This window comes from Heptranchias perlo, chromosome 32, assembly GCF_035084215.1.
Source record: "Heptranchias perlo isolate sHepPer1 chromosome 32, sHepPer1.hap1, whole genome shotgun sequence".
NCBI classification, from domain to species: Eukaryota; Metazoa; Chordata; class Chondrichthyes; order Hexanchiformes; family Hexanchidae; genus Heptranchias; species Heptranchias perlo.
Genome location: NC_090356.1, coordinates 10410778 through 10430547, shown reverse-complemented (window position 1 = coordinate 10430547; position 19770 = coordinate 10410778). Strand labels below are relative to the sequence as shown.

Sequence of the window (19770 nt, the reverse complement as noted above, 5' to 3'; positions counted from 1 at the left end):
AAATGACCAGTTATTCTGTTTTGGTGGTGTTGGTTGAGGGAATGATGTTGGCCAAGGCACTGGGAGAACTCCACTGTTCTTCAAATAGTACCAGGGGATCATTTACATCCACCAGAACAGGTAGATGAGGCTTCAGTTTAACATCTCATCTAAAAGATAGCATTTGTGACAATGCAGCACTCCCTCAGTACTGCATTGAAATGTTAGCCGACAAATGTGCTGAAGTCCTGCAATGGTGCTTGAACTCATTACCTTCTGATTCAGAAGTGAGAGTGCTATCACTGAGCTAAGTTGACACTAATAACTGCCTTATGTGTAAAGTGTACATGCTTGTATGTGGTAACTAGCATTTGGGAATAGTTGATGAGGAGTTGAGTGAAGGTAAATTTAAAGATTTATTGCACTGGACCTTCTAATGTAAAATTGAAAAATTACCTAGAGGATGCTGAATGACTGCCTGTGGATACAACATAAGAACATAAGAAATAGGAGCAGAAGTAGGCCAATCGGCCCCTCGAGCCTGCTCCGCCATTCAATAAGATCACGGCTGATCTGATCCTAACCTCAAATCTAAAGAACACAAGAAGTAGGAGCAGGACCCGGCCACTCAGCCCCTGGGCCCGCTCCGCCACCCACAGGGCCTTGACCGATCCGAACTCAGTAACAAAGCAGTAATGCAGTCAAGGAGTTTAGGTGATGACATAAACTACAAGAATAAAGTGTGATCCTCTGGTAGACCTCTCATATTGCTTAACTGCCTCTTCCTCCAGTTCTTCTCCCTTTACTTTGGCTCTACTTAAGTTGGCTTTGTGGGGTATCTTTGCCAGGTCCCCTCTGGTAACTCACTCAAGTGGCTGCCCATGGTATGTGAGCCTTAGTTGTTTTACTAGTCAAGCCCAATTCTCACCCAATTCTCACCCTATCACTCACATGCACAGTTCCAGCAGAGACTACTGGATTGTGATCAGGAGTAAAGAATTATCGCTATTTTGATTTGTGGGTACTAAGGCACCCCCATTGCTATCTTATCTGCGATTGGCTAATTCAGAACACACCTGGGATTGAAGTTTGATCTTTGCTTAGCCTTTATGGCTCAATGCTGCACAGTTCAATGTCTTTTTCCACAGCCATCGGGGAAGGTTTGTACGGAGTTGAATAGTGAAATACGAAAAAAATCACCCGATAATGATGCTTTTCATGGGGCATTGTGTTCATTCAAAAGTGTTTGGAAAATCATTTTTTTGGTAAGGGCACAATGTCAAATTCTTTTTCATAGAGATGGTGGATCTTTTATGAAGAATGTTTTTCTATACTGTGTGAAAATGGCAAAAATGAACTCTGCATGGAACTATATTGATGACTGAATTTGTCGTTTCAAATAAACATTGCAGATGAAATGGGGGAGAGATTTTCCAAGTCCTTCCAAAACACTTGATAGACCATTGATGTTTCAGTTTCTTTTGCAAGCCTGTTTATGGAATAACATGACAGCAAAATGGTAACAGATGGAGGGTAAACATCGAGAAATGAGAGTGGACTCATGACTTGAACTGTTAAGAGAAAATATGTCTGTAGAAGCAGCTACAGATATGTTTTTATAATCTTGTAAGATCTTGCAGGCAGAATCGAATTGCTAATATTCCACATATTTTGGACAGAATGGATGCATGAAGGCCTCTTAATTGTTTTGTATAATTTTTTTCTGTACATCTTACGCAAGCATATTGACATTTGGGTTGGCTTTTGGCACGAGAGCATGGTTTTCTGTAGAACCGGCGAGGCAACTGACTTTTGCTGATTTGGGTGGGGAGGTGCGGGGGTGTCTTGAGCACATCTGCTTTGGTGAGCAGCATTGTTTGTATGTCAGAATATCATAGTTAAAACTGCAAGTGAGAGATATGGCATAATTCACATCATAACTTGAGGTTGGAATCATAAGTGACTTTAAAATGTTTGCTGCATTCCACGGGAGTGGCAACTCTTTTCTTGGCAACTTTTTTCTTGTGTTTTCCTCTTCTTTCTAAAGGTGGTGGCTCATATTGCAGTATGGTTCCATTAGGACTTGTCCAAATGACCATTCATATGTGAGCAAGGCAGCGACTTTCGGCAGGCTATTTGAGTGTGGAGGGATCCTTGCCTAGCCCAATACTGTGCGTTAACCAGCAATGGTCACTGGATAAGACGTGAAAACCCTTGTTGACTCCTTCCCCCTTCCTGTAGCAATGTAATGCCTATCCATGTTTCTTCGAATGTGTAAATTCCCTCCAATTATTTGAGAATGTGAAGTGATTGAGTTAATGTTTCAGACGAGTTCTAGTACTGTATATGTTTAGTTGGAATTGTTTGCATACAACTGGAGTTTGTATACCACTGCATTGTATACAAGTGGACTTTTTCTGTATAATGAATAAATTTTGTGTGAGTAATAATGGAAGAAGGATAATAAAATTAATATGTATATTTTGACTATAAACCAGTAAACAAAGCAGTTAGTATTGCCATCCTTGTTGGAAGCTGGTTGAGTGAAAATGAGCCACAGTTTATTTGAATAATTTGCTGCACTTCTGTGCACTTGTATTCACATACCCTCTGTATTTGTATACACAGCTTTGAACTTTTGATTACCTCTGAGCAGAAATTCATTCCATGGTACTTAAATCTGATGGCCAAAGTCCATCTCAGTTGGATTTTGCTTTTCTATACTGTGTTTTACACAGATCACTGAACTTGAGAAGCAGAATCTAAGATTTGAAGAATGTACATAGCTACAGGATACTTTTGTAAATTAATTCTTTGTAATCAACAACATAATGAGAGCATAGCAGCAACATTCTGCAGAAGGATGTGGCTGAAATTCCAAGTTGTGTTTCTATCCCTAATGTTTCTGTGTCCCTTTCCACATTACCACGTGCCCCTCTAAATGTTGATAACCAATAGTATATTTCTAAATGCATCGTGTAATTTTTGCGGCCTATTAATGCTGCATTTGTTTTTCTCCCCTCACCCTATGCTCTTCAGTAATTATTTTTCTCCCTCTCTTATAGACCCTCTCACACCAAGCACCATTCCCTACTGAGAAGGTGGTTAGGCAGTCTGTTCCCTGACCTTTGCAGTGACGGTCTTGATGTGACTTCTAGGAGGTATGCAAGAGCCACCCTTGGTGACTCATTCATCATTGAAAAATAAATTTCCTCCTGTGTGGAATCTTCTGAACGCCACTTGAAAGCACCCTTTTGTGGCTTAGCTGAGATTGGGAATTAAATAGGTGGGGATTTGTGGGCATTAATCCAGGTCCTGTCCATGGTATGTACACAATATTGGAGAATCAAGCAATTGTGTCGCTGTGCTGCGCAGATTTTTTTAGCCTTATTATTTCCTGATTTGTGTTCACAGTGGTCCAATGATAAAAGTTGAACCCAACTGAAATTGGGGAAAAGAATTTGCTCTTAGACAATGAATGCCTCTGACCAAAACTCAATCAGAAGTTCAAAGCTGTGCATAAGAATGGAGGGTTGCTGTGAATATAAATACATAAATGTGAAGGTGTTCTGATGGAGAATGATTGTGTATCTTTATACCCTATTCATTTTATTTTCCTCTTCTTTTGTTCCCTTATCCTTTCATGTCCTGAAGGTGATGAGTCATTCATAGTGGAGTTCAGTTTCATCGAAGCCAATGGGCCCTCTGGTACCTTTCTTAAGTGACCTGTATAGTGAATGTCGGACGATTTAATTTTGGGAACTGTCACAACTGAGCCTGATTCTATTCTTACCTGACATTCAAACTTACATTTCCCACAGGGTCATTAGATAGCCATTGGGAGTGGAAACTCTGGTTTGTTCCCCTTCTCCCGTCTGAAATGTTGCAGCTGATTTGTAGCAGCAACACACTTTGCCTTGACTTCAAGATCAGCTCCCAAACCACAGATTGAACCTGGGGTGTTCCTTGGTTGTGTGGCTTTGCTGCATATTATGCTATACTGTGCATTTATCCACTGAGCCATCAAAGAGCTCTGCAAATGCCACATTTGGAAATAAAAATTTATGATTCGTGGAGTACACTGTAATTTAACTGGGACAAACTGATGTCTCTGAACTTGCCCTCTCTAGCTTTCTTTTGTGGTTTCTTGCAAGCTGCCAACTCAAAAAAGGTGCAACTAAATGGAAAAAAAATCATCCTGTGAAACAAAGAGCAAGACTTGAATCCAGTATCTGGTGATGGAACCACATAATGTGTTGTCTGGAGTTGTCTGGATCAGAGCTACTATGATCAGTGTTCACCTTCCAGGAGGAATTTCAAATTCAAGAGCTGTGGCAAATCAACACTTAATAAAACTTTGATTCCAATTTGGAACCCTAAACTAGTACCGCAAAATGTCGTATAAGCTCCATTAGAACCTGTGACTGCAATAAACCTTAAATTGTCATGGGAAATGGCTCTATTCTACTCTTGGGCAGGTGTATTTGAGGGTGGAGTCTCTTTTAATTCAACCAGTAGAAAGGAATAATTGTCTGCTTCAGCAATGTTAACAGAATCCTTCCCAACTATGTGAATAGAATGAAGAACTTTCACCAATCATCCTAATTGTTAATCTCTTGTGTGGCTGGAACTCCAATCTCCCTTATTTCTATTTAACACTGAAGAAGTCGTTTGCTGTGGGATACTCAGAAATTTAAGGATAACAATACTCAAGTGGGAGAGGGAATGCTTTCAGTGTGAAGTACTGTCTAAGCCCCCCTCCCTCAAACAAATTTATATAATATTAGAATTTCTTCCTACCTAGGAAGAGAAATTCCCATTTTGCCTCTGAAAAGGCAGTTTATTGAACACTATTATGCCATCTGTCTTGGCCAGAAAATACCAACTCAAATGATGTATGTAGCAAGATCTTGCTATCATTACATTTAGTGGGTGTTGGCATCCAAAACTGGGAAGGATGATGATCACGAAATATGATGACAGTCAGCCAACGATGGACAAGCTGCATATGTGTCTTTTCAGTTGAGAAATCCAACGTTGCTGGTCTCTAAGTAAGAAAGAACTTGCATTTATAAAGCATTTTATCATGTCCTCAGGATGTCCCAAAGTGCTTTACATTGATGGCTTCAGAAAGCTGCTTTCTCAGTGGGAACATTGGAAATTTCTCCGCTTGAGAGAAGTTCTAATTTTATTTTCTTCCAAATGGTGATTATGGAGGAGTACTTTACGTCGAAAGTCCTTTCAGATGTAATAGAACTCCTCCTTGAAATTGGTGTATACTTTATTCTTGCTGCTTTTTTCCTGTCCTGGACTTCAGTCCTGTATTTTATTGTCCTTAAATATTTTTTGAGTTGGCTTCATCTGTTCCTGTAATAATTTCAAGAGAATTTCTTTTTTAAACACTGTATGCATGTAGATAAAGAAGTTTATTTTTCTGGGAAATAAGAAAAGGCTCTGCAATGAGAAAAATAAGGGTAAATGGATAAGAATGCATACTTAGTTGCAGCATGAATCTGGAAAAATATTTTTTCAAATGATAATCTCTTAGGGAATATGTTGCAAATGACAACTTGACAAGTACAGTTGATAAGATAAAAAATTAACAGATTTATTTCAATTTATGTATAAGTAATCAAGTGAATTAAATGGTGTAAATTGAAACTATATCCTACAAGTATAGAAATATTTAAAACCTTTGGATGTATGGTAGATGGGTAAACTAAACAGTGGTAAATTTAGAACATGGGACAGATTTTTTAAATACATAATCTGATATCCTGTGCCCAAATAAACTCTTGTCTCTGTTTTTATCCCCTCCACTTCTTGTTCTGTGCAATTTCTTTCACTATATGTAACTTGTAATTTGATACATTCTCACTAAACCATTACTCAGCATTTCTTCTTGGACACAGAGTTGTTTTTCTTTCCAACTAACAAACTTTGTACAAAAATGAGTCGTCACAAAATTTTAATCAAATTTAGTTTCAAACAAGCTATTTTCTCGAGTAGTTTTCTTGTTTGCTGACATTTACTATAACACCGCGTGCTCAGAAAACGCGCTCTGGCAATCTTTCTGTTTGTGTGTAAATGCTCACAGAAGTATCACAGAATATAAATATCCTTAATGAAACCTTGATAACAAAAGATTTAAGTTTTGCCATTAGGCTGAAAGCTTTAATGCCTACAAATTATGGGTTGTGCAGGCATAATTCAGGATCTTTATTACTTCAGTGCTCAATGTTAATTGGTGTAACCAATTATTAAATGATTTGATATAAATTTTATGGATTAAATGAATGGAACCCTTAAATGGGACAGCACAAGAAAAAAGTTGGCTATTAGGGTTTGCAGTTTTAGACCTGATCACCTGCATCAAATAAAGATAGACAGTAGCCTTGTTTACAACTTCCTAAGCAGAATAGAATATGGCTTCGCTCTTTTTTCCCACCAAGTTTACCTTCTGTTTTGATTTTCTCTTGCTGGCATTGGTATCTTGCGTAGAGAAGCATCTCTAGGGGTGTAGTGGAGCGTATAGTAACGTATGCTCATTTTTCATTTTTAGAGGCTAAGGTATGAATAAGGCTTAAATATGCTATTTAATGCTTAGCATTCATCAACATATTATCCAGGTACTTATACAAGCCATGTTTATTCCTCATGTATCCTGATATACATTATTATTAGAATATATACTACATATATTTTCATAACATTGTCCCTCCCTATAAACTGAAGTATTGATACGGACTGAAAAGAAATTTAAACCCCACTATTAAGTGGATAATTATGAATGGTTTGTGATCCATAAATTGATTTATCATCACCTATTGCTCAAAACTCATCTAATTAATAATTTAGATTAGCTCTTCTTGGAAGGCAAGATGGTTATTTTAAGATTTTTTTCAGACTAAACTACATAGCATTGTTCATTTTAATTTGTTCAAACCAATTTTGAAGAATGTTCTGTCGATGAAAGAGCAGAATAATTCAGATACAATGTTGGATGAAGAGAAATGACAACAGAACAGCACTCCTCATCTCCAGCACAGCAAGTCTCAATTTGTGAACCTACATGGACAAACCTCTTTGTATTTCACATTGGGTCCTGTTTGAAAGTATAAGATAGCAACTCACACAAGGTCAAGGGGATATGGGCAGCCGCCGTCTGAAGATTGTATGGCTCTGTGGCAATTACTGTGATGAACAGCTATTATTTATACAATATACTGTTATATTATTAGTTACTAATTTGAAAACCAAAGCCTAGAAATTACTTTTGAGAATATTAGCTGCTAAACACGAAACACGTTTGTATGGCATTTCTTTGCCCTTTATTTTAATGGAAGTTTGAAATAGATGGGTTATACATAATAAATTTTCTCCAAAGTGCTGGAAAAGGCACCAAATAAAGTGACAAAATTCAACATTTTGAGAGCTAGTGGTCCCATACTCCCCACCTCCTTATAAAATAAGCCCATACATGATGTACAGTATATTTCTACAATTTCCACCACATTACTTGTTATCCCCCTAGCTCAGAGGTGCTGAAGCCAATTTTAGCAGTCCTGTTGCCACCCACGGAGGTTAATTTAGCATAGATCAGGGAATCAAATCTAGGACCTTGTGGTCTGTTTTGCTCCGTTCTGTATTGGGCAGTGTATTAACCAGCTCAGTCATTGGAGAGTTTTAATTTAAGACACTGGATAAATGGGATTTAATTCTTTAAGTTGTCTGAATTTCTTCAAAAATATTGAAACCCGTGGGTATCAACTATTCACAAAAACATTTCATTAGGTGTAAGAGAGTTTTTTTTAGTTGTAGAAAAGACTTATGACATCTCTCCGATACATCTTCAAGCTCTTCGCAAGTAATGAATTACTTTGAAGTCCAGTGTCTGTTATGTAAGCAATTACTGAGTATCTCCAGTTCCCCAGAAATCTGCACGCATGGTCTATTACAGGGCTTTCTACCATTTTATTATGGACCATCCTAGAGTGAAATGGGTGGTGTTACCATATTTTGTTAGATAAATCTACTCTGTTCTTTTGCAACATTGAGACTTTATTCAAAGGCTGTATCTAATTTCTTCAGAGTTTTATGTGTTGCCAATGTGATGGCAATTTTTGAGTTCACAAAACATGCTCAGATTTTTTTTAATTACATTTACCAGTACAATGCCTGTTCTTGATTTTAATAGGTTGAACTTAGCAAATCCAATGTTTCACTGAAAAACTACCCAAATATAGTAATATACTTAGATGTATATAGTACATTTAAATTTGTTTTGCTACCTCACTAATTCTATGGTAGTATGTATAGTAACGTGTCCGACTCCTATTCAGAGATGGAAGGCAGCTGAAATTTTTCATCAGTCTTTCTTGCCTCTTTCAAAAACACGGCTTCGGCTTTCATCTTCTCATGTGCTTCAGAAATACAGAAATCAATGTACGCGATACTTCATTTCATCACAATCTTGGAAGTGTGTATCCAAATCTTTACATTCTGCAGCTATGCTGGCCTGTTAGAACTGAGACGCTTGGCAGTTGGATGCTTGCCTTCTGCAGTTCCCAATTACGAGGGCTCCTCACCGTTGCTCCCTTATTACTAGCTCTGACATGGCTTATTTCAGTAGGTCTGCTACCTTCCCACTGGCTCTTCAAATTCAGGCACCGATAGTTTCTTTCACTTCTGCTTAATGGTCTCAGATGCTGTTGGTTGGTGATTTTGATCCATTTCTTCTTGGAATGGAATGCCTACATTTTGTTTACAAAAACTGCAAGTTCCATTGGCCTTATTTATGACCTGCACACTCACTTTCAGGGGATTTCAACCCTTAAGTATTTCTATTCATCTACACTCCAGTGTTTTTCCATTAGGTGTAAACTCTCATACCCATCACTACTCTTCCGCCTTCCTACTTTCCTGCCATCATCCCAGGCTTGAACCTCCCTTGAATAAACCCACAGCTACTCTCTGTGCCTTTCAGCATTCTCCCAAAGGTCTATTGAGATGCTGTCGCTGCTTTCTTAGAAGCAGCAACCCTAACTGCCCCATCCTCCTCTCTCGTCGACCTTCCCGCCCAGCGTGCCAGCTGGGAGCTAATCTTGCTGACCTCCTTCCGGTCCCGGTCACCCCACCCGCCACTACCCCCTCAGACTCTGCCAGCAGATCAACAAGCACTGCCCCTCTCTGCACTTCTCTCCGGAATGACTGGTCACTCATGAACAAGGCTCTTGCCATCCACAGCTTTATTGTGGATTATTGTATGACAACCTTTGCGAGTGAGTATGGTGTACTATCCCTCCTCATCCTCTTTGGAGCTTTTGACATAGTCGACAACATCATCCTTCTCCAATGCCTCTCCGTCATTGTCCAGTTTAGTGGGACTGCCTTTGCTTGGTTCCACTCTTAGCTATCCAATAGTAGCTGGAGCATCTTCAGCAATGGCTTATCTTCCCATATCAGTTGAATTACCTCTGGAATCCACCATGGATCCACCCTTGGCCCCTCCTCGTCCTCATCTACATGCTGCCCTTTGACGCCATCTTGCGAAGACATGGGGCCAGCTTTTATGTGTACGCTACCTCTACCTCTCCACCACCCCTCTCGACCGCTCCATTTCCTCTGTGCTGTCAGACTGCTTGGTCGACATCCAGTCTTGGCTGAGCTGCAGTTTCCTCCAATTAAACGTTGGGAAGATCAAAGCCATTGCCTTCAGCCCTGCCACAAATTCTGTACCCTTGCCACCGATTCCGTACCCTTGCTCTGATTCCTCCTTCCCAGAAACTTTCAGGTTGACTGTTTGCAATATTGGTGTCCTATTCGACCCTTAGCTGAGCTTCCAACCCCATATTCTCTCCATAACAAAGACAGCCTACTTCTACCTCCGTAACGCCACCCGCCTCCACCCCTGCCTCAGCAGCTGAAACTCTCATCTATTTCTTTGTCACCTCCAGACTTGACTCTTCCAATGTTCCCCTGGCCGGCCTCCCATCCTCTATACTCTGTAAACTCAGCTCATCCAAAATTCTGCTGCCCATATCCTATCCCACAACAAGATCCACTAATTTTCTTGCTCTTCTACATTGGCTTCCCATCCCCTAATGCCTTAAATTTAAAATTCTCATCCTTGTGTTTAGAACCCTTCATTGCCTTGCACCCCCCCCCCCCCCATCCCTGTAACCTCCTCTAGCTTTACAATTCCCCCCCCACCCCCCCGGAAACACACTTCTTCCATCTCTGGCTTCTTGTGTATCTCCCCCCCCCCCCCCCCCTTCACCCCACCATTGAAGGCTCTGCTTACAACCACCTAGGACCCAAGCTCTGGAATTCTCTCCTTAATTCCCTCTACCTCTCCAACTTCCTCCTTTTTTTAAGGCAGTTTAAAAACCCAAATCTTGTCACAAATGTTGAAGTTTAAAGAGCCGTATCTCATTAAAGATTATTTCATCTGTAAAACATCATATAGCAATATCTCCATGGACATAAATTAACCAAATTACATTTAGGTTTGGTCGTAGAACGTTGTCCACTTGCATATATACTTGAAAAGTAAAAATTTGCAGGGCTATGGGGAACAGCAGGGGAAGTCGGACTAATTGGATAGCTTTTTCAAGAGCCAGCACACGATGGGCCGAATGGCCGCCTCCTGTGCTGTAAGATTCTATGAAATAAAGACCTTGCATAAGTGAGTGCTATTATAGAAACACTTGTAATTTAGAACTTGAACAAGAATTGGAGAGAGACCAATCAACTAAGTAACAAAGTTCTCTATGATCCCCAACGTTATGTGGAAGATGAAAAGGGGTAAAAGGCAGGATGATCATTCCACCATATGAGCCTCAAGAAATGAAAATACTCTATTAAGATGATAAGGGCTTATTGTTTTCCAATCTATCTGCAATAGATTAAAAATCTTACATCTGCACACACTTCATGTCAAGATTTTTGATTATAAATCCCTTTGTTCACATTTATAACAGAAACTGGCTGTGCAAACTCATCCTGGAGGTGTTGCATCCTGATGCAAATCTTTGCACCCTGGCCCATATACCTTCTTCCCTCTAACCTTCCTTAGTCTTGACTCCCTGTATACAACGTCATGGGAGATTGTCTACTAATATATTAAAATTGTTATGTCTGTAAGCACTTCCTGTTAATTTTTCTGTTATAAATTCCTTTGTCCACATTTGTAATGGAAACTGCCTATGTAAAGGTGTCATGCTGAATTATATCCTCCTGCCAGTGGTGGTGCTGGAGCACCTCAGTTTTGCCTCTTGTGCCTCAGCATATGCTGCATAAATACTTGCGCTCCAACCAACCCCACCAACTCTGCTCATCTGATTCCCAAATTGCCATAAATTTTGCTATTTAACTATAAATAGTATACACTCAAGATATTGTGTGAAAGTAAGGACAGAATGTTTAACTTTAAAATGTGGACTGAATTACATCTGCTCCCTGATCCAATTATCTCCACATGCTAATTCCACTTCACCTGAAGACTACACTTGATCTTGACTCTCCGGGTGCAATGCCACGTGAAATTGACTAGTATTATGAATTTTTCTGTTTGTCGAGGCAAATAAATGTTGGTGCATGCAATAGAACTTTTTTAAAATTTAGACGTCTAATGGCAGCATTGAGCACTACCAGGACATGCATACCATTGGTGAGATACAGAGTAAAGTATTCTTTGCTCTGCCGCAACAGCTTTAACTACAACAAGGTGAATTTTTCAGCTTAACACACCACTTATTCTGGTGATTTAATTGGGCATGCCTATAAATTTAGATCAAACTATGGACAGTTTTGTGTTTTTGGCCTGTGTCCATTTGACTGCGCTTTTTTTATGTAGCAAATACATTTTTTAAGTTATAAATTTGACCTTTCCGCATCTGGTTATGTGAATGATCTACTTTCTGTTGACATAGATCAGAAGTCTTTTGTCCACTGCAGACAGCTCATGCTCAAATTTCTGGTTGAATAGGCATGAACAGCATTGTTCACCCCGTTGCTTTATGGTCACAGTGCTGCCTTGCTGTGTTCTTAATGGTGCATGTATTTTGAAGAGATCAGCTATTAAGCCTGTTTCCCATGAATAATTGTCGTTTCTCAATTTGGCTTGGGTGCAAGGTGAATGATGAAATCAACGAACCTTGTTCAACAATGGATGTTGCACTGGAGCCCATTCTGAGAGCAGCACTAAAGAATATTATGTGATTTGATATTTTAAAAATGGAAATAAAGGCACTACTGTGATTTAATCACATTACTAATGCAGTTTGATATTAAACTACAGTACACTGATTCTGTTCTCGAGAAGCAGTTTTTTGTAATAATACAGCAGCTTGAGTCCCATGATGAAGAATTACATGGAAGTTCCTCAGGGAGAAGATTGCATCAGAATGATATCAAAACCATGAATCATTTATATTGATCTGCAGCTAAAGTAATGCTTGCATTTTTAGTTGAGGAGGATTGCATTTCATAACACTTTTCTTTTTTAAAAAAAAATCAATATTGAGTGTTTATTAGTAAAATAGTATCAATATTTTTCTTTCTACTAAAAATAAGATAAACGTCTCTTACAGTGGTAGAAAGCAATTTATCATGTGTATAGGTGACCATATTGAAGATTTATTTTTAAGATTTATTTTTTCCCTTTCCACACTTTCTGCCCTTCCACATACACCTAGCATTTGAATATAAAGAAAGAGGATATTATCTCAAAATGAATACATAGCTTGCTTGAATATGATAAATTATAATAGCCTTGAGGAATATGGCTGGTTGTTTGTTTAAGCATTAAAATTTATGCGCAAATTCTTCACCTTTCAGCCCCTCATTGTCGCTGGTCCTTATTAAGAGAATAGTGTTTATTTTGCCCAGCCTGGAGTGAATATTTTTAGTGCTTTTTTGTTGTCCCAGTGTATTTGAGGAATAATATTCATCTCTTTGGTGGTGTGGGAAATGTTTTAAATGGTGATAATAACTATTATGTGAATGGATAAAATAGTATTTTAAGGAATCATGTTTTGCTTTAACATTCCACTCTTTTGAAAGATTTGAAGAACAATACAAGCTTTGCAAATTTTCTGTGTTCATTGAAGAATATAATTCTAATCATTCACTGTGGCAATTTTCATAGCGCACACAGAAGTCATTCTAGCTGTTTGAAAGTTTAATCTAAAAATCTTTCTATAACCCTCTTTGTCATAAGTTTTCTGAATTAATTTACGTCTTCTAATTGTTTACCTATAAATAAGGAGCATATCCATAATCAGCAATAGATAATTCGGAGTCATTGCTGTGCACTGGTCTCTTTGAAAGGTTCAGATAGTACCATAAACTGAGAAATTGCAAAATGGTTTCTGATTGTCATATAAACACACAGATGCTATTACTGCACTTACTTCTCCTATGTATGTTATTTCTTGTTTGCTGATACAGGTGACACAGTGGATATTGGTTAGGACAAGTGATACAGTTGGTGAACAGCCTTGCAGAAGGATTTATGATTGTGATATAATCACACACTTCAGTTATCAAGTGATCTGTAATTGAGTACTTCCAGCACAGTTAATACATTATATTATTGCATAGAGGTAAATACCTACAGCTAGTAATATAAATTATTGTACTATATAAAATACATATATGTGGCAGTTGTTTTAAAGCAGCAATTTTGTAATAATATAATCAAAACTCATGAGGTAGTCATTGCAAAGGGCAATTATCATATTTAGTTTGTAACTGATTAAGTGGTTGTCCTAGTGACACATCTAGGCTTCATTTAAATAGATGAATGACATCTTGGTTCTTGAAATCACCACTTGCAATAGCCTTAAAAGCTTTTATTATTTCTGTATTATAAAGACTAATTTCTTATCGTGTTATGATAATAAACGTAGAAGTCCATGTACGTGCCAAAAAAACCTTGCTGCCATTAAAATGCGAGTGTTCGTTCACTTTACAAGGGCTGTTCACTGTCTAGTACAGCATGAGATTCCTACATTTATCATTTAAATAACTTCTCATTACATGGTCCAGTCTGTTTTGCGATTTGCCCTTGAAAGTGTCCTGTAACAGTTGCATAAGGAAGTAGTTAAATATATTTCCCCCAGAAAAACACACACCCGATCCAACAGAGTAATTCCAATGTCCAAGCTAGTGCTCTTTCTTTTACAGATAATTTAGAATCAAAGCATAAAATGTTCTTCAATTAACTTATTTTCAAAATCTTGACAAAATAAACCTAGTAGATGTCACAGAGGCAGCATTTTGAAAGTCTGCTCACTTGCATCGAATTGTGTATTTTTTGGGTTTACACTTGTCACAATCCATTTGTTAATTTAAACAATTCAATGATTTATAAATGGTTATTCTTATCTGTACTTTATAGAAATACATAATACTAATTGGCAGTTGTGTGTTTCTATTGATTATATATAGATATAGAACAAGATTCTATTGTACATTTGGGATATCTGGTAATAGTGATAGAAGCCCTTTTTAGTCAGGGGTAGGCTGGATATCTAACAACAAAACATCTTTGAGAACTTGGAATATATTACGTACATTTTCAAGAAAACACCCAAGATGCTACACTGAATTAGAAGTGTTTTCTTCAATTATGTACTTAAATATAATGCAAAATGTAGGGGTGGGGAAGAATTTTTTACAATAAACCATTACTTGAGCCAACATTTGCTCAATATATTTTGCCATGTCCTCATAAAAAGATTTCTGTACACTGATCAGCTTGATCCTGGCATTAAGAAAACATTTGAGTAATTGGCTGTGACAGATGCCCAAAGATCTCTCTTGAGTGCAGTCTTTGACGGTTACAGAAGGTGTACAGTCCTAGCAGTAGTAACTCCCTTGGGTAATTGGCTTTGATGGATACTGGTTGCTGCATTAATACTGATCTGCGAGCTTGCGTGAGCTGAATAATGCCATCTAATGCCTTGAGGATTCTTTAGCTATCAATACATTTTGAGCTTCCAGTAGTTTATTTCCTTTTTCCTCCCAGCTACAGATTGTTTTTGTTTTGTGTATGTGTGGTTTCAACCCTCCTGCATACTAGCTATGCCATTATTGTTCGATCAATTGAAGCATCTTGTGTTGTTTGTGACATTGAGAGGAACAAAAAGGGTTTGTGACAGGCATTGCACCCAAGCCCAACCTTGTCCTTAGTTAGTATCTACAGAAATGCAGTTCCAGAAGGAGTAACTGGATAGCAATCAGAAGTGGGAAGCCTGGCTGATTTTTATTTTCTCTCTCCCCAGCTCAAGAGTGTGGAGATCAATTTTGGTTTCTCTATCACCATCCTGGCCGAGATCAGTTAACAACACAAACCACTGATTGAACCAAGAGTTTTCATGATCTGTTTGGCACACTTCCAAACTGGGTAGTGCATTTACCAACTGAAATTTGGAATGATTTAATGCATACTTAAAAATCGCAAGCTGTTGGTAAATTAAACGTCGTTTGGTAATGTAGATCCAAAACTGGGATGGGATTTTTTTCCCTTTGGGTGGGATTTCTCCCCAAGATATCCTCCCTCCTTTCCTTCCTCAGCCTTTTTACTGAGACTTATCATCCTCAGTGATTTCAATCTCTATCTCTGCTCTCCTTGCCCTCTCTTCTCTCTTTGCCCTCTCCTCTGAATTTACTGCCTTCCTATCCTCTAAACTTCTCTCTCCATACAAATGCTCCAACCCATTTTCACCTCCTTGATGTTGCCATCTCACATGGCCTCGATCTCAGGCCCCTGGAAAGAACCAGCAAAACCATGACTCTCAGTTCCTGGTCATTTTCCCATACGACCCCCATCTTTGTTCCCTCAAGTCCAAAAGGAGCAGACTTGAGCATATTTGGTGCACAACTGGTTTAGCCATCTATCACCAGCTCTGGCTGGACCACATCAAACACTTTTGGACCTCGCTTTCTTCTGCCAAAGCCATCCATGACTTCAGTTTGAAGAGAAAAGATAGCCCTGGCTTCTTTTCACCACCACCAATGGTCTCATAAACTCCTCTCCCCTGCCCTCTCCAGCCTCACCTCATAAGTGCAAGGAGCTCATAGACTTCTTTGTTACTAAGATTGAGACCTTCTGTTCAGCTGCCTCTGCTGCTTTACCCCCTTCTCCTTGCCTGCCAAGACAAACCTTCCCCCAGGTTCCCCATCCCCTAGCCATGAACCCATGCAACTCCCGGTTTGAATATCACCATTCAGGTTTCTGCCACAGCACGGAAACAGCCCTAACCAAAGTCACAAATGACATCCTCTGACATGGTTAACCATACCGTCCTCCTTCAATGCTTCTCCATTATCCAGCTCAGTGGGACTGCCATCGCTTGGTTCCACTTTATCTGTCCGATCGCAGCCAGAGCATCTCCAGCAATAGCTTCACTTTCTGCCCAATGCCATTATTTCAAGGATCTATCCTTGGCCCCACCACCTTCCTCATCTACACGCTGCCCCACCACCTTCCTCATCTACACGCTGCCCCACCACCTTCCTCATCTACACGCTGCCCCACCACCTTCCTCATCTACACGCTGCCCCACCACCTTCCTCATCTACACGCTGCCCCACCACCTTCCTCATCTACACGCTGCCCCACCACCTTCCTCATCTACACGCTGCCCCACCACCTTCCTCATCTACACGCTGCCCCACCACCTTCCTCATCTACACGCTGCCCCACCACCTTCCTCATCTACACGCTGCCCCACCACCTTCCTCATCTACACGCTGCCCCACCACCTTCCTCATCTACACGCTGCCCCACCACCTTCCTCATCTACACGCTGCCCCACCACCTTCCTCATCTACACGCTGCCCCACCACCTTCCTCATCTACACGCTGCCCCACCACCTTCCTGAGCTACACGCTGCCCCACCACCTTCCTGAGCTACACGCTGCCCCACCACCTTCCTGAGCTACACGCTGCCCCACCACCTTCCTGAGCTACACGCTGCCCCACCACCTTCCTGAGCTACACGCTGCCCCACCACCTTCCTGAGCTACACGCTGCCCCACCACCTTCCTGAGCTACACGCTGCCCCACCACCTGTGGGCATGAGGTCAGCTTGTACATTTACACTGATGTCACTTAGCTCTACCTCTCCGCCATCTCCCAACGCTTCCACTGCCTCTGTTGTCAAACTATTTGTTTGACCTCCAGTCTTGGATGAGCCACCATTTCTTCCAGCTGAACATAGGGAAGACTGAAGCCATTGTCTTTGACTCTTCCATCCCCCATCCCCCACCCCCCTCCCCCACTCTGAACTTTGTACTGATTCCATCCCTTCCCCAGCCACTGTCTCGGGCTGATCCAGACTGGTCACATCCTCAGTGCCCTTATTCAACCCAGAGCTGAGTTTCTGAACCCATATCCATTCATCACAAAGACTGCTTACTTCCACCTCCGTAGCATTGCCTGCCTCTGTCCCTACCACCTCCCATCTGCTGCTGAAACCTTCATCCATGCCTCTGTTCCCCCATGCTGGACTATCCCACCACTTTTCTTGCTGGCTTCTCATATATTCTGATTCGTAAACTTCAGCTCAACCAAAACATTGTTGTCGATATCATATCCCGCACCAAGTCACACATTACACTTGTTCTTGCCGATCTGTATTGGCTCCCGGTTTCCCAACGCCTCAAATTTGATATTCTTAACCTTCCGTTTAAATCCCTTGATGGTCTTTCCCCTTCATGTGTATGTAACCTCCTTGAACCTGCTCCAAACTCACTCTTTCTCTGACTCTGGCCTCCCAGACTCCTTTTGCTGCACCATTGGCAGGCCTATACTTCTGATCTTGAATTCCCAACGTAAACCTCATTGCCTTTCCTCCTTTATGATCATCTTGAAACTCGCCTCTTTGACCAAGGTTTTGGTCATCCTTCCGAAAGCTCCTTCTTTGGCGCGCCTCCATTTTTTTGATTACACCTCTGTGAAGTAACTTGGAGCATTTTTCCATGTTAAAGGCGCTTTATATAAATGCAAGTTGTTGTTGGGTGCTTTCATTTTGACCAATTTAATAAAATAGATAAATTCAATTTTTTTTAACAGTCTGCCTGCACTACCAGTTGCCAAAAAAATCCTAGTCACGTGATATATACAGAACCTTTTATGTTACAGCATTTTAAATTAGCATGGACCCACTTGGTAACAGTCAGGATAGACAACCCTGCCCAGATCTCCCCTCACTGTCCTAATGTGCTGAGGCCAATTTTATTGCCCTGATTGTCATGCAAGACAGACTGGGAATTGAACCTGGAACCTATCTGGCCTTAATCAGCTCACCATCTGTGACACTAAAGAGAATTTATGGTATGTTTTATAAAACCGTACCTATGTAGTTTTGTTCTCTCCCATCCCCCTCCCAATTTTTGCCTTTAAATTAAAATCTTGTTTGAGGAAGCTTTTGATTAATTACAGGAACCAGTTGGTTGTTTTTGTTTGCGGTATTTGTTGGGACTTGCATGACTATAATGCTTTTGTTGAATAGAAGTGATTTTTGCATGTGTTGATGTTATAAATTTAAATTTATATGTCAGCACCCTTAGGTAGCCAGGGTTTGTGATGCGAATAATAAAGAAGAAAATTCTGCTCAAAAAATTGGAAACTTTGGAACAAAGATCCTTTGATGGGACTCTTTTGCTATGTTGCCATAAAATAATACAGTATAAAGTACATTCTTTCCATATTTGAATAATTGTGGAACCTGGTCATTAATGCAAGTTCTGAGTTGTTCAGCTCCAGTTAAGTGACTGGAAATTGAAAATGCAAAAACTTTTTTTCATTGTTGCCTATTATGTTGACATTCATCTTCTGAGTAAGGTGTTTTGCATGGATTCTGTTGGCTACAGGGAAGTTAAAGGAAACATTTTTCACATTTTGAAAAATCTTGCATTGCAGTTTAAACGCATGCTGGGGACTTGAACTGACAGTGTCCCTGACAATAGGTGTGAAGAGTTCAGTGAGCTTCACAGATATCAGGTTCTACAAAATTGGGATGAAATTGAGAGCCTGTACAATATTGCAAATCTCTAAACCAGTCTGAGTTGGAAGCCATGGTGCTAGAGATCTCCTTGTACCTTGAACCACTTGATACAAGCCCTGGAGTGAGAAAAGCTCAAACTTGTACTAGTTTCAGATGAGGTTGAAATTGCCACTGCAGCTTTGCCGGGAATAAAAGTGACTGGATCAGATGTCAATCTGGTTAACAAAGTTCGCTCTGCCAGCAAAGCCTGCTCCACTTGTCTGCCCTGGCCAATTTCCAGATGTGACTACTACAATAGGGCAGGTAATGATTTTCTTCAAAGGCAAAATGAAATTATCTATATGATCTCCTGACATTCCTTTAACTGATCTAGATAGCTGTGGTGACATTTGATCTAAAAGAGTTTGCAGTGTTGCTTGTCTGCATTCTTTTCCGAATGTTCAAAGCAACTGAGGACAAGATCGACCACGCAGGGGAATTAGCCAACGCACATACACAAAATCTACAATTGAAAGAGGCTCGTTTCACAATTATGTGATCATGGCATCAAGTTAATAATTAACAAGCCAATTATTATGATTTTTGTTTCTTCTATCCAGGTTCCAAGGTGAGAATTACATTTTTGTTATTTTTGAGAGATGGGAGTATAATTGAAAGAAATATATTTCATCCAGAAGTCTGAATTGCAGTATGTACGCATCATTATAGCGGGCCATGAGCCCCATTTACACTGAGCAGTGAACTCCATGTTATATTACACAAGGTTTAAAG

At 39.9% G+C, this 19770-nt stretch overlaps 1 protein-coding gene across 5 annotated transcripts in view; it reads left to right on the top strand.

Moving 5' to 3' along the window:
* The window catches only part of rerea (arginine-glutamic acid dipeptide (RE) repeats a), a 399886-nt gene that overhangs the window by 16173 nt on the left and 363943 nt on the right, over positions 1-19770 (top strand). Inside the window, exon 2 of one of the 5 annotated variants that reach the window (XM_067970325.1) lies at positions 3045-3140. The exons of the other annotated variants lie outside the window; for them this stretch is intronic. The gene's annotated coding sequence lies outside the window, so the exon portion shown is untranslated. The remainder of the gene's footprint in view (positions 1-3044; positions 3141-19770) is intronic. 5 annotated transcript variants of the gene reach the window in all.